A 16,471-nucleotide genomic window follows, 5' to 3' on the forward strand; every position below is an offset into this window, starting at 1 on the left:
CCCACCAGAAACAACCAGGGAGCAGGCTCTCTGTCTTGTTAGTTCTCCACCACATCCCAAGCAACTGTGAGGGTACCTAGTGTATGAAGGGGCAAGGTACCCTACCAGCCAGATGATTCCTTTCTTCTCTTTCACTTCTCTGCATGTCGGAACTTTATGAGGCTTATCTGGGAAGCTGGCCAGGTAGACATAATGTATTTTCTTAGCCCATTGACTTAGGCACAAGGAAGAGAAAGTCTTAGAAAGCCAAGAAACTTCTGGGGCAAGCAAGTTTGGCTGGTCCAGCTAAAAACAACTGCTCAGGTTGGGCTGAACTCTGTGACCTCTGCCTGCAGCCCCTCCCTCATTGCCCTCCTGCCTGTCCAGAGCCTGAGGGGCCCAGACAAGTTTGTCACCCCGCCTGCCCTTGTCACCCAGCCTGTTGTGCACCCCACCCGTCACCCCAACCTGCTTCCTCTCATTCACTCCTCACAGCTTCTCCAAACACCTCCCTGTCATGGGGAGCTGCCTCTCAAGTGCCACGCACACACATGCCTGTTTGATGTGGACGCCCTCAGCACCGGGTACAGGCAACGTAAACACTGCCACACCCACACACACGTACACCCCTGCAGCGTCTGATACCACAGGAACTGCAATGGAGGCCAATTGACTCCATGCAAATCCCAGCTCCACCACTAACTAGCTCTGTGAGCATGGGCGCATCTACTTAATTCTTTCATCTGTAGGGAGGAAATCGCTGCTGTCCCTTAGGGTTGTTGTAAGGGACTTTCCCAGTGGCTCAGACAGTAAAGAATCTGCCTGCAATGCAGACCTCTGCATTCAATCCCTGGGTGGGGAAGATCCCCTGGAGAAGGGAATGGCTACCCACTCCAGTATTCTTGCCTGGAGAATTCCATGGACTGAGGAGCCTGGTAGGCTACAGTCCCTTGAGTCTCAAAGAGTCAGACACGGCTGAGTGACTAACACTTAGGGTTGTTGTAAGGGTTAAAGAGGTTATGTTTGCAGAGAATCCAGTGCTGCACCCAGTGCCCAATGAGTTGTTAGTAATGGCTACTACTCTCACAAATGCCCACTTCTTGGGTGTCGACCATGTGCCAAGCACAGTTGAATACATCTGGCCCTTGGAGCGGAAAGTGCCCCTCTTAATGGACAGCATCAAGACGACAGGCTGCAGCCAGAATGCCTGCTGGAATTCTGCCCTGGATGACAAGCAGACAGAAGACACGGTGTGTGACTTGTGGCATGGTGGGGAAGGACCAACAGAAACTCTACCGACTCCTTGCTGTTGGAGGAATGAGTAACATTTACTAGGGGGCAGTACCAACTGGTGCTAGAAAAAGACTTTCGGGTAATTTGCAAAACCCATGTTGAGAGAAAGGGTTTGGGGGTCAGGCAACTCTGGTTCAAACCTCAGTTCCACGGAAAAAAGATTGGAAGGATACGTACTTCTCTGGTCAGGGCTTGCTTTCTCTCCCCAGACCTTTTTATCAACATGCCGTTGGCGATGGTGTCACAGTAGGCTGCCACCTCTGCATCCCCAGCATCTTTGACATTGGTGGGCAGTGGCGGAGGATGGTTGGTCACCAGTGAGTGACTGGGCATTGAGGCCATCGTCTGCAGAGGGGCCTTTGTGCTCTGTCTCTGCTTCCTGGCACCACACTCCACGCCTTGGTTATGTTATGAAACTTCCAACTTCCCAGCCAGCTCAGCTAGGTGAGCTCTGCCTGAAGGTCAACACTTCCAGATGTCTTTAAAACAAAAAAACAAAAAAAAGAAAGAAAGAAAAAACAAGAACAATCTCTGTGGCTATGAGCCTCCAGGCAAATTTCGGAGGCCAAGCCGCCCTTCCCCATCCCTGCCTGGCTTCCAAAACTCTGCTTCTCACTCTCTCCATCCCCAGGATCTACATTTAAATCACATCCTTAAATATTCAGTTTGGCCTGAAATAGCCGAGAATCATGAAGCTTGTAATGTCTCCCAGGGATTAGCAAAATCCCTTAATCCCCTTCTTTCTTATAATATCATATAGGGGAACTGGTTATGCCAAATGCGTTTTGAACTGCACAAGCGTTCTCAAAAATATGGCTCTAGAGTAGGTCAAGGAACATTTTCTGAACCAAGGCATCAACTGTAGTCAGACTTTTGCACCAAATTGTGTGTGTGTGTGTGTGTGTGTGTGTGTGCACACGTATGTTTTAATCCCAACTGCCTCACTGACCTTGGGACCTAGCACAGGTGCTCAGAACCCCCAGAATGGCCGTGTGACATTCCCTTAAGAATCCACTGAGCCCCTTCCGTGGCAGGCACTTCTTCAGGCCCTGGACACAGAGAAAACAAGACAAGTGAGACTTAATCTTTTGTGTGGGGCAGCCAGTTAATTATGCATCTCGGATCATTTTAAGCATTTAGAAGAAAAATAAAGCAAAGTAGAGGCACAGTGATGTGCCCGATAACCTACTGTGTGGACTGTGCTAGATTCCAGCCAGGCCCCTGTGGGGGTCTAGTTTCCTGGTCTCACCCATCCCTCCCTGCAGCACCCTGACCAGAGATGGGAACGCCCCACCCACACGCCTCACGTTATGATGTCTTTTTCCTTTTTCTCCTCGCCAGCAGACACCAGATAGAAATGGCAGTGGGCATCGGGATGAACACGTGAAAAGACTTCAGGAATATTTTTCTTTCTCCCACAATTATTTATTAAGCCTACTGTGTGCCAGACAGCTGGTCTGCATAATGTTTTCTAAAAATTGGAATGCTTTACATAAACAGCCTCAGTTCTGGAACTTCTTGACAAATTGGAAGCCTCTGGCAGTCCTGGGCATGCCTTTCCTTGGGACATCACTTAGCCAGGGCCAGGCTGCTTACTTCAGAGAGTGATTATTCTCTGGTTCGCTAGCCCTTATGGTCCCTGATTCCTGGCCAGCTTCACTCCCCTGCCTGGCTGTGGCAGTCATTGATTTGAATTTGCAAGCCCAGACTCAAGCTCTCACCCTAATGAGGACACAGAAACTAAGATAAGAATACCAAAAGAGACAATTGTTTTAGTCTGTGACATTCCATCCGTGGAAAAGTGAAGTCTGTGTCCCTCCCTTAAATCCAAGTGGCTTCTCTCTGCTTTAGCCAATAGAGTCAGTGGAAGTATTGATATGTGACTTCAGAGGTTAGAACATAAAAGGCCATGCACTCCTGCTTACATATTTATTTATTTATGTTTGGCTGTGCTGGGCCACGAGCTTTTCCCTAGTTGCACCCAGCGGGGGCTCCTCTCTGTTGCAAAGCTCAGGCTTCTCCTTGCAATGAATGGAGCACAGGCTCTAAGGTGCGGGCCTCAGTCACTGCCACACGTGGACTTAGTTACTCCGAGGCATGTGAGATCTTCCTGGGTCAGGGATCACACCCTTGTCTCCTGCACTGGCAGGAGGATTCTTTGCCACTGAGCCACCAGGGAAGCCCCAGGCACTTATGCTTTATTCTCCACAACTCTCACTTCTGGAGCCCTGAGCTCTGGAAGGAAGAAGTCCAATTGCCCTGGCATCGCCATGCTGTAAGGAAGCCTGAGCCGTGGGGAGAGGCTGTGTGTTGGCACTCTAGTCCACAGTCCCAGCTGAGCCCAGCTTTTGAGCCTTTCTAGTCCAGGCAACAAACACGTGCATTAAGAAGTCTCAGAGAGAGAGGCTATATGTACACTTATGGCTGATTCGTGTTGATGTATGGCAGAAACCAACGCAGTTTTGTAAAGTGATTATCCTCCAATTACAAATAAGTAACTTTTTAAAAAGGAAGTCTCCAGCCGATTCCAGTCTTTAGCCATTCAAGTCACCCCAAGCTGTTCAAGTCTTCCAGACTGAGGACCAGAGACAATTATCCCCACTCGGCCCTGTCCAAATTCCTGACCCTGCTAAAACGTTGGCTGTTTACATCACATTTTGGAATCATTTGTTACACAGCAATAGATAATTGGAACAATGTCCATTAGGAAGTAGCAGTTGAGCTCAGAGCTCAAGTATAACTGGGTAAGGAGTGGAAGATTTGGGCAGAGCATTTCAAACAGGAGGGACAAGAGGTACAACAGTCCTCTGGTGAGAGGAATCTGGTAAATTGAAGATTAAAGAACAACAAAACAAAAAAAAAAAGAAAAAAGAGAAAACAACAACAACAAAGAAAGGAAGGAAGCAACCAGAAACCTTTCCAGGTATATCAAGCACAAATGTTGGGTTTTTTTTAATTTATTTTATTTAGTTATTTATTTTGGGGTGCCCTGGGTCTTCATCACTGAGAGTGAATTTTCTCTTATTGCAGTGAGTGGGGACTAGTCTTTGTTGCAGTGCATGGGCTTGGTTGCCTCATAGCATGTGGGATCCTAGTTCCTTGACCAGGGATAGAATCCATATCCCTTGCATTGGAAGGCAGATTCTTAGCCACTGGACACCAGGGAAGTCCCTCCAGTAATTCTTCAGTCTCCTGAGACTTGCCCGTCTTTCCTTTTTCTTTCGTCTCCCCAGTGCCCTTCTTACCCAGTTTAGACGATCGACTCAATCATCATAACCACTCATTGGCATATACCCTCAATTCCCTTGCCCCTCTCTTCCTCCACTGTCCTCTTCTGGAAAAACACCAACTTTGGTTAATTCCAGCTATCTTTTCAACACCTGCCCTGCCAACAGCTGATAAGTGACCTTACTTTAAATTCATAGCCAACTGAGGTCAAGTGGATGTTTTCCGCTTCCAGAGCACTCCCATCTCATTTCCCTGGTCTATCCATCCTCCCATCCTTCAAGAGGACTATTTTCTATGTTCCCCTCTCTTCCAAAACCTCCAACACCTCCTTCTCTATCATCAACTCTCAACTGCTGCCTCTATTTCCCATTTTACTGAGAAAGTACCAGAAAACTTCCATGTGCTCCCACCATGTCTGCCGGCTCATGTCTAGACCCCTTTATTATGCTTTTCCTCCTGTTACTATGGATGAGCTGTTGTTCATGCTCCTGCCTGCAGCCAAAGTCTGGGGAAACTAGAAACCATCCTCTCTCATCCATCCAAGGACTGAGACTCCAACAGCTGCTCTCTCCTTCATCATCAAGTTTTTGCCCTCTACCAGGTCACTTCCATTAGCCTATGAATATATTGCTATTTCTCCTTTTTCAAAAATAGCCCAGCTCTCTCCTAATCCCACATACCCTATCAGCTACCACCCCATCTCTCTGCTTTATTGTACAGCAAAACTCTTCAGAGGAGTCATCTGTACTGCCTTTGATTCCTAACCTCCATTCTCTCTTGATCCCACTTTCATCAGCATCTTCCCCCTCACGTCTCCCCAAAGCACACCTCTAGGTGGCCAATTCCTTGCCAGATAATTGAGTCTCAGTTCCCATCTCACTTGGCCCCTCAAGACGTTTTAACCCCGCTGAGCATTCATTCCTTGAAACACTTTCCCCTATGGCCTCCAGCACAGCACCTGCTCCCCACCTCCCTCTTATCTCGCTGGTTGCTGCTTCTCTGCGTCTTTTACTGGTTCTTTTCCATCTCTCGACTCCAAACACTGAAGTGGCCCAGAGCTCTGTCCTTGGCCTTCTCTCTTCTATCTCCTTAAGAGCCCACTGAGATTTGTGATCATGATTCTAATTTAGGCTGATTTTCAGCCAGGCTCATGGCTTTAAATGGCTGCCGACTCCTAAATTTATTTTTTTCAGCCAGAATTACTTCACTGAATTCCAGACTTGAACATCAAAATACCTATTTGATGTGTGACCCAGCAATGCCACTACTGGGCATACACCCTGAGATAATCATAGTTGAAAAAGACACATGTACGCCAATGTTCACGGCAGAACTATTTACAATAGCTATGGCATGGAAGCAACCTAGATGTCCATCGACAGAGGAATGGATAAAGAAGTTGTGGTGCATATATACAATGGATATTACTCAGCCACAAAAAGGAATAAATCTGAGTCAGTTCTTGCAAGGTGGATGAACCTAGAGCCTATTATACAGAGTGAAGTAAGTCAGAAAGAGAAAACAAATATTACATATTAACACATATATATGGAATCTAGAAAAATGGTACTAATGTACCTATTTGCAGGGCAGGAAAAGAGACATAGAGAACAGACTTATGGACACAGCTGGGGAAGGAGAGGATGGGACAAATTGGGAGAGTAGCATTGAAATATGTACATTACCATGTGTAAAATAAATAGCTAGTGCGAAGTTGCTGTATAATGCAGGGAGCTCAGCTTGGTACTCTGTGATGACCTAGAGGTGTGGGAGGTGTGGTGAGAGGTAGGAGGGAGGTTCAAGAGGGTGGGGACACATGTATGCCTTTGGCTGATTCATGCGATGTATGGCAGAAATCCACACAACGTTGTAAAGCAATTATCCTCCAGTGAAAAATAAATAAATTAAAATAAATAATTAAAAATACCTCCTCCTCCCAAATACCTATTTGACACCTTCTCTGGTATGTCCAACATGTCACAACACCAAAATCCAGATTTGGCCCCCCAAACCTACTCCTCCTGTACTTTCCATCTCTTTACATGGCAAATCCATCCTTTCAGTTGTTTGGGCCAAAAGTCTGGAGTCATCTCTGACTCCTCAGTTTCTCTTATACCCCCATCCGATCTGTCAGACAATCCCGACAACTCGGTCAGGTGTTCTGGACACTGGCCACCACTCACCTCCAGCACTAGGATGGTGTCAAGGTTCCATCAACCCTCTCCTGGATCATTACAAGAACTTCCTAAGTGATCTTGTCCTCACCCTCCTTCATTCTATTCTCAAGAAAATAGTGAGAGGGTCCACTTAAAACCGAAATCAGATCATACAGTACAGTACTCAGTTCAAAACCCTCCATGTCAGTCAGAATAAAAGTCAGAGTGCAAACGCCCTGGTACTCCTTTGCTTCCGCCTTCTAGCTCCTATTCTGTTCTAGTCTCACTGGCCTTCTTGTCCTTGAGCATGGAAAGTGTGCTTCCGCCTCAAGACATTTGCACTTGCCAGTCTCTCTTCCTTCCATGCCCTACTTCCATATATGTCTGACTTGTTCTTTTTCTTCTTTTAGGCCTTTGCTCACATGGCTCAAACAATCAAGGAAAGCGAGGTTCACAAGGGTATCCTCAAAGCCTACAGCAATGCCTAGTTCATGCTAGGCATTGGATGCTATTTGTTGCCTTAATTTAGAGACCAGGTATGAAGGTCACAGGTGCTAGAAGAGGCTGAGAGGTAGGCAGGAGCCAGACTGGCAGGCTTGCAGGTCTTGCTAAATATCTGGAGGAGGGCTGACATGATTGTGAATGTATTTGGAAAAACTGCTCTGGGCTTCAGGAGGGGAGAACGCCTCTTCTAGAAAGTTGACTCCTGTCTTTGTGGGGAGATAGGAGGACTTGCTTTCTAGAAAGGCCTCTTCCACTTAGAAGGAGCAGGGGGCTCTGGGACTAAGGAGATCTCTGCGTTTTGACGAGACTCAACACCTCATGGGGCTGTAATTATTGGGTAATCAGCCCTGTGCTTCTGAGTCAGCAGCTCAATCAAGCGCTTTACAGACACAGGTTGAGGCCCTGCCTCCTCCCATCACCCTGCTGAGACCTCAGTGCCCCAGGAAGCCTCAGAATCTGCCCCCAGCATTCTCCCCTCTCCCTAATCACCCAGCCTCACCCCTCCTTGTCCTCCTGCACTCCTTGGCCTGGAAAGGCTTCCGTGGAGGTCACGTCCAAGGGTCAAGAGGCCAGTTGAATCTCTCTGGCCCCCAGACTGTAGGCGAGGAGCCCGCTAGGCACCAGGAAGATGTGGGGGCTGAGCAGGGAGCAGATGCTGCCTGCAGACCCTCTGAGGATGGCGCCCCCAGGAGCCAGGATGCTCAGCCCTGGGGCAGCCCTCCGTTTAAAGCTCCCTCTTAACTACTCTCCAGCTATCCAAACAACTAGACTATTTATTCAGCTTCTCTTTGGCCTACTGGGCTCCTCAAACTCAATGTGCCTTCTGCACATTCCTTGAGGGTTTTTAATAACCTACCAGTAAGAACAAAAAGTCCATTTCTACTAAACTCAGAAATCAAGCCGAGGTGGAAATACCTTTCAAGGACCCCTCCCTTCCCAACTCAGCTGGACTTTTCGCTGCAGAGGGAAGTAAAATTAATTTTGACTTTGCTGCCAAGATGCACCTAATTATTTAACTTTGCCAAGGAAGCGGGAAGGGAAATCACAGTTAGTGAGGCAGAATGTTCCACCTCCAAGTACCCAGGAGTCAGGATTCTTTCTTACCTTCTCACATGCGGGGTTGCAGGGTTCTTGCCAGCCGCTGACCTCCCAAGGCCTGCCCTAGTCACCTTGCTAGGCACACACCACCTCGTAAGGCTGTAAGGGCCTCATGGAGGGTGTCTGGCTGAGCCAGGGGCAGCCAGGTTTGCTCTGTGACCATCCGCAGGCCAATCCCAGATCAGACATTCTACAAGCGCAGGGTTACTGGCAACAAAGATCAGACGAGAGGGAGCTCCCTAGAGATGATGGGCCAGACAGGAGAATCAGCAATCCAGACAGTGAACAGCCCCTCCTTGGTTCTTCCATCTCCCAGTTCAGAACTCACAACCGTTCATCATTGTCACTTTCTCCTGAGAAAAGTTCCTCTTTCCCCTGTTCCTACTCTTAAAAGTCTAAGTACAGTGAAACTGATTCATTGGCTGATAGATTGACCTGAGGGGAGAAAAATTTCTGTCCATTTTTGGAGATGGGAGGAAGATGACACAGAAGGAAACTAACAGCTGAGTGCCTTCTATCCATTTTCATAAGGTCACCTGGTATTTTGAAAGGTGCCCTGGCGTCTGAACTTAGAATAAGAAGGAGTTGGGTTTGAATCCCAGTTGCCTTGCTTTAACTATGTGGCTTTAGGCAAACTACTTAGCTTACCCAAGCCTCTGCAGCTACAGCTGTCAGATAGGGATAACAGTACCTCCCTTCAAGGGTGTTTGTGAAGACGAAAAAAGACGTTAAGCGGAAATAACAGAACTTAGAATTCCTTGTCCAGCCAAACTAGACTCTCTCTGAAACAGTCCATGAAATTCTCCGGCCAGCATACTGGAGTGGGTAGCCGGTCCCTTCTCCAGGGGATCTTCCCAACCCAGGGATCGAACTGAGGTCTCCCGCATTGCATGCAGATTCTTTACCATCTGAGCTACCAGGGTAGCCCCTCTGAAATGAAGACATATTCTAAAAAGAAGAAAAATGAATCCATTAGGAATAAGTAGGTTTCAAGAAGTAGTAAGCTGAAACACAGATATGTGTGTGTGTACATACACATAAGTGTATATACGTATATATGTGTGTGTATCTTTTGGTACAAGTGTTTTGTATGTTGCATCTATATTTAGGTATATACAAATGTTAATCTAAAAATGAGCAAAATCAAACAAAAATTTCTGGAACTAAACCCTTGATCAATTTGATGATTTCTCTTTGTAACATTAACATGGATGGCTTCACAGGTGGCTCACTGGTAAAGAATCTGCCTGTCAATGCAGGAGACTCAGTAAGTGTGGGTTCAGTCTCTGGATTGAGAAGATCCCCTGGAGAAGGAAATGGTAACCCGCTCTGGTATTCTTGCCTGGAAAATCCCACAGACAGAGGAGCCTGGTGTGCTACAGTCCATGGAGTCACTAAGAGTCAGACACAACTTAATGAATGAGCACTCATGTGCATGACATGGAAAGCCAGCCATGCTCATGGATTAGAAGACTTAGAATTATTAAAGTTGGTTTGATTTCTCCCGAGACCTCTCTCTTTGACCTGCGGATGGCCATCTCCTCATTGCACCTTCCCATGGCCTGTTCTCTGTGAAAACACATCCCGAATATCTCTCTCGTCTGATGTGGACATCAGTCCCAGTGTATTAGAGCCTCACTCTATCAGCCTTGTTTTAACTTAATCACTTCATTGAAGGTCCCATCTCCAAATATGGTTACATTCTGAGGTACTGGGTGTTTGGACTTCAACACGTAAATTTGGGGCAGTGGGCACAATTCAGCCCATAACATCATTTAATGGGAGAATGGACAGTCTTTTCAACAAATAGTTTTGGGAAAACTAGATATCCACATGCAAAGAATGAAATTGGACCCTTACCTTACACCATATGCTAAAATAATTCAAAGTGGATCAAAGACCTAAATGAAAGCCCTGAAACTAGCTTAGGATTAAACATAGGGGAAAACTTCATGACACTGGATTTGTGAGGATTTCTTGAATATGACACAAAAAGCACAGCAACAAACGAGCAAATAGATAACTTGGACTTCATCAAAATTTAAAAGCTTTTGTACCTAAAAGGATGCTGTCTACAGCATGGGAGAAAATCATATATCTGATAAGGAATAATGTCCAAAATATATTGGGTTGGCCAAAGAGTTCATTCAAGTTTTTCCATACAGAAAAACTAAAAGTTTTCGGCCAACCCAATATAAAGAACTCCTAAAACTCAACAACAACAACAACAACAAAAACAAGTAACCCACACGAAAAAAATGGATAAAGGACTTCAAAAGACTTTTCTCCAAAAAAGGCATATAAATGGCCAATAAGCACATGATGAGATATTCCACACCACTAGTAACTAGGGAAACGCAAATTAAAACCACGATGAGATGCTGCTTCACGCCTGTTAGGATAGCTGTCATTGTAACAGTGGAAGATAACAAGTGCTAGAGGAATTAGAACCCTGGTGCCTTGCTGGTAAGCATGTAAGATGGTGCAGCCCCTGTGGAAAACAGTATGGGGGTTTCTCAGAAAGTTAAACATAGAATTACATATGATGGAGCAATCCCATTTTTAGGCATGTACTCCCAAAATTGAAAGCAAGGACTCAGATACTTGCAAATATCAATGTTCATAGTGGCATTATTCACGATAGCCAAAAGGTGTAAACAACCCAAATTTTCATCAATGGAACAGATGAATGGGTAAACCAAATGTCATAGATCCATACAACTCAACCTTAAAAATAATGAAATTCTGATAAATCCTATAACATAGATGAGTCTTGAAAACATTGTGCTAGGTAAAGTAAGCTGGATGCAAAGGACAAATTAATATGAGCCCATCTCTGTAGGAAACCTAGAATAGGTGAATATTTATATTAATAGAAGGAGCAGTCTCTCAAGAAGGTGATGAATAGTGACATGCATAAAACACACTGAAATATGTGAAGTAAAACCTGATAGAAGTAGATACTGACAAATATATAGTTCACTCATTTCTCTAAGAAAATGACCAATCAAGCAGACAAAAACTAATTACAGATACAGAAGATTTAATAACACAAATTAACAAATTGCTACCAAGAAACAAGCAAAATATACATTGAATTTGTACAAAACTGATCACGAATTGACCACAAAAGAAATTCTGCAAATTCCAAAATGTTCACTTCATACAGCCTTATTCACTAACCATGATACATTAAATTAGAAACCATGAAACAAATAATAGCTCCCCAAAGTTCTGCATACCTTTGGATTACTTAGGAAGTCAAAACAGTAATGACACAGTCTTTGGAAATGATCCAGAATGAGAGTAGCTCATATCAAGATCTGTAGGAATTCAGCCACATCAGTAGTCAGAAGAACATTTATCATCTTAAATACACATTAAATAATTGTAAAGTTAAAAACAAATGTGTTAAACTTTTAACAAAAGAAGCAAGTAAAAAAGAAACTAAATCCAATTGAAATAGAATGAAGGAATAAAGATAAAAACAAAAAATAATAATTTTAAAGCAAATTTGCAATTGTCTCTAAAGCTAACTGATGGTTTTTTGCAAAGTACAATGTAATGCATAATCTTTTGGCAAATACAATGAGAGAGAGAAATAAAACACAAAATAAAAGTTGCAATATGATTGTAGAAACAAAGTATATTTTAATAATTATGACAATCAAGAAATGAATAATTCCTAGTTTATATAATGTCTTCCATGACGTGGGAAAATGATGGAAATCTATTCAACTTATTTTAAGAGGCTGATGTAGCTTTGATTCTTAAACCAAATAAAGATATCAGAAGCAAAGAAATTTGTAGGCCAGTATAACTTACCAGGGACTTCCTTGGTAGCTGAGCTGGTAAAGAAGCCACCTGAAATGCAGGAGACCCCATTCAATTCCTGGGTCAAGAAGTTCCCCTGGAGGAATAGGCTACCCACTCCAGGATTCTTGGGCTTCCTTGGTGGCTCAGACCATAAAGAATCTGCCTGAAATGTGGGAGACCTGGGTTCCATCCCCGGTTTGGGAAGATCTCCTGATGGAGATCATGACAACTCACTTGAGTATTCTTGCCTGAAGAATCCCTATGGACAGAGGAGCCTGGAGGGCTACAGTCCACGGGGTCACAAAGAGTCAGACACGACTGAGCAACTAAGCACAGCACAGCACATAACTTATGAGAGAGATGCAAAAATATTAAAGAAAAATTTGGGAAATCAAATCTAGCACGATATTGAAAGATTAAGTAAGGATTGAAGTGAGAATTCAAAAATGGTTCAACATAGAAAATTTACAAGTATAATTTACTATAGCAATGAAATAAAAGGAGAAAATCAGATGACCACTTCAACAGATAATAAACAGCCTTTGAAAAATTCAAAATCCATTTATCATTTTTTAATAAACTCCCAGACAGTTGATAAAGGTCAACTTTACCAACTTGCCAAAGTACATTGCCAAAAATACATAACAGATGTAGTACATCTTTGTAAAGTACTAAAGCATTCCCAATAGTCAGTAAAGACTAAATATTGCCTCTACTCTTCAGCATTTTATAGGATGCCCCAGTCAGTACAGCTAACATATAAAATGTGCAAATGTTGGAAAAGAAACAAAAAGCTGGCCTTTTTAGAAAATGATATAATGGTTTGTCTAGAAAATTCAAGAACATTAATCGACAGATTATTAGAACTAATTAGACAATTTAACAAGATGGTCAAATACAAAATCAAGATGTACAAATACAAAACAGAACAGGACAAAAAAATAGTAGCTTTCCTACACCACTTGCCCCATTAAACGATGTCATAGGGGGGCTTGCCTGGTGGTCCAGTGGTTAAGAATCAGCTTTCCAATGCAAGAGGTACAGGTTCCCTGGTCAAGGAAGTAAGATCCCACATACTGTGGGCCAGCTAAGCCCGAGCACTGCAACTACTGAGCCTGCACACGGCAACGAAGACCTGATGCCACCAAATCAATTAATTAAAAAAAAAAGTCATAGATAAACTTGCCAAAGAATTCAAACCTGACTCTAATAAAGACTTCAGATAGAACTACATTCAGGAAATATCAGGGGCATTAAAAGACATAGTGTGGAGGCAGATACATTTTGAATGTAGAAAACTCTTCAGGACAAATTATCAGTTTTCCACCAAATTCAAGACAGAAAAGTCAAGGCATAATGATGGATATACGTCATTACACATTTGGCCAAACACATCGACTATGGCCAAATGCCGAGAGTGAACCCTAACGTCAACTGTGGACTTCAGGTGGTTGTGACCTTTCGATGTCGATTCACCAATTGTAATGAATGAACCACTCTGGTGGGAGATGTTGGTAGTAGCAGAGTCTGTGCATGTAAGGGGGTAGATGGGAAATCTCTGTGCCTCCGTTCTAATTTTGCCGTGACCTAAAACTTCTCTAAAAACATTGTCTTTAAAAAAGACTTAAGTCTTTGCCTTCCCTGGTGGTTCCGTAGTCAAGAATCCACCTGCCAATGCAGGGGACATGGGTTCGATCCCTGGTCTGGGAAGATCCCACATGCCTCGGGGACTTTCTTAAAAGGCAGATCCATGTGCATGAGGAAACATGGCTAAAGATATTCATTACAGCATTACCTTCAAGAGTGAAAAACTAGACCACCCCAGACATCCATCAGTAGGAACCTGACCAAACAAAGTATTCACACTGCAACATGGCCATGGGGTCACAAAAGAGTCTGACACAACTTACCTGCGAAACAACAAAACAACATTGAACATCAGCTACAAATGAAAAGGTAGATCTTTAAGAACTACATATTGTGGAGTTGCAAAATGTTGCAAAATGATTCAGTTGAGTTGCAAAAAGTTGCAAAATGATTCAGCTGGGAAACACCTCCACAGAAACAATCCTGCATAAATTAAGACAGGTATTAATTATATATAAGTAACATACATATACACACATATATAATGTGTATATGGCTTGAATACCTATATCAATATAATACTCATTAATTTAATACTTGTATATGCATATATACATAAGTATATATATTCATATCTATGTATTTGTTTTTATATAGGTAGGAAAAGGTATTGAATGATACCAAATTGAGGATTAGGAGGATGGCAATTAAAGCACAAAACCATATGGTCATAAAACTTGAATAAAAAAACATTTGATAAATTCAAAAGCCTTTACTTAAAAACAAAACAACTTCTAAAAAACAAATAGAAGGAAACTTTCTTGAGCCTTGTCAGTATTACATTAATGATTTACTAGGAGAATGCATCTGCATATAAATTGTGTAATTAAAACTTACTTTATTTTCTTAACTCCCAGAGTTGAGTACACTGCTTTGGCCACACTAACCAGAGGAGCCTTAGGACAGAGGCAAAGGCAGCTGAAGTTTGGGTTTTTCATCTCTGCAGGCTTTCAATTGCTTGAGATTAGCATTAACTCAGTGACCTCCACTGCCCCAAGCATGTTTTCCCCAGGAAACACTTAATCCCAGGCCAATGACCATCCTACCCCCAACAAAACCCACTTACGTGGGAAAAACTTTAGTAAAGAGCCTTTGAATCTCTAACTTCATGGATATCCACAGATATATTTGATAGAAGGCAAATAATTCTGCAAACACACACAGACAAAAACAGTACCAAAATATGACACATCTGAATTAGCAAGCCAAAGCCTTTTTGAATTTCCATTCCTTTCCCCCTCCCCCCACCTTGTTATTTTTTGGTTTAAGTGGGCTCAAGCTGGGCTTTCTGCTATTAGTAGCCAAAAGATTGTGAATCTACATTCTTAAAACACATGCAAAATAGATCTTTTTTTGAAATAGTGGTCTCTCTTGCCACATTCAAAGCAGTTTCCACTCACCAGAATCCATTTGTAAATCTAAGTCTAAGAACAGAATAAGGAGAATACCGAGGTCAAATGGGAAAGGCACCTAACTCCTTCAATACAAGGAAAGGGCAGGCAATTTAGACATTGATTGAATTTGTTAGCTTTTCTGACTTGGTGCCACCCTCACTCCAGGTCTAGTTCCTACAGTGCACGCTCATTTAGCATATGGGCACCCATTTTCAGTTGTGATTCTAGACAGGCAGGAGCCACAATTTTATCAGTCTTTAGATAAGGATTAAGAATTGGAGAGAATTCCCTGATGGTCCAGTAGTTAGGACCTGGGGCTTTCAAGGCAAAGAGCCTGGGTTCAGTTCTTGGTCAGGGAACTAAGATCCCAGAAGTCACATGGCACAAACAACAAAAGCCAAACAAACAAACACAAACACGTGGAAAATGTTTACAGGGACTTTTAGTTCAGTGGTTAAGACTCTGAGCTCCCATTGCAGGGGCACAGGTTTCATCCCCTGTTGGGGAACTAGGATCCCGCATGCTATGTGGTGCAGCCAAAAAAAAAAAAAAAAGAATTGGACACACTAGTGATCTGGCTGTGTTGCTGGTGTGGAAGTGCTCAAAAATATAAAAATAATCATGATGACCATTTATTGAGATTCTGCTGAGTGCTAGCACTGTAGTAGGCATGCTCTGTATTTCATCACCATTGAACTCAGTCTCCTAAGACATAAGTACTCACGTCCTCATTTTACGGGTTAATAACTTGCTCACGGTTACATAACTCATTATTGCCAGACTTAAACGATTCTCTGGCTCCAAAGTCCACATTCTCATCTGCTGCATTCAGCAGGCTCCTTTTTCCAGGGAGATCATATCACACTGGAAGCTCACTCCTTCTGGGAATAAGCATTTGTTCAGAACTCCAGGAGTTCAGACAGCAAGATGGCATCAGGGTCAGTGTCAGTGAAACGGCCCCTCGCTTCACCCTGCAGAGGATCCACGGGACCTGGGAGGCCTTGGGGCTGGAGCTGGTCATCCAGTGGGCTGACTTTCACGCATAGAACCCTGCTGAGTCACCAAGCCTGTCACTGCTATTACACAACAAATCAGAACACCACAAAACCAGCCCTACTCCTCAGGATTGCTTCAACCCCAGGCTTTAGTGACTCAACAAAGGGCCAGTGGCTGATGAAAGGGAAGGCCAAATGTTCGGAAAACCTGCTTTGTGGAAGTAATCTGATCTCCAGTCTGATCAAAGAATCAAGAAATTGTTTCCTGGAATGTGGACCTTCCCTCCTGGCGTCCATTCCTGTCCTCTAGCTCCCCCTCGGGACTCCTGCCCTACTATTTCCTCTTCCTGAAAAGCTCTCC

General features: G+C 43.6%; 1 long non-coding RNA gene across 1 annotated transcript; it reads right to left on the reverse strand.

Moving 5' to 3' along the window:
* Positions 1-1,285: 1,285 nt before the first annotated feature.
* Positions 1,286-16,248, reverse strand: LOC145506060 (uncharacterized). The gene is made up of 3 exons (XR_014053520.1): positions 15,840-16,248; positions 2,222-2,321; positions 1,286-1,751 (listed from the first exon to the last, which is right to left on the reverse strand). It is a non-coding gene; the product is annotated as an uncharacterized LOC145506060 (long non-coding RNA).
* Positions 16,249-16,471: the final 223 nt, after the last annotated feature.

Source organism: Giraffa tippelskirchi, chromosome 5, assembly GCF_054371585.1.
Source record: "Giraffa tippelskirchi isolate mGirTip1 chromosome 5, T2T-mGirTip1v1.2.pri, whole genome shotgun sequence".
In the NCBI taxonomy this organism is placed as follows: Eukaryota; Metazoa; Chordata; class Mammalia; order Artiodactyla; family Giraffidae; genus Giraffa; species Giraffa tippelskirchi.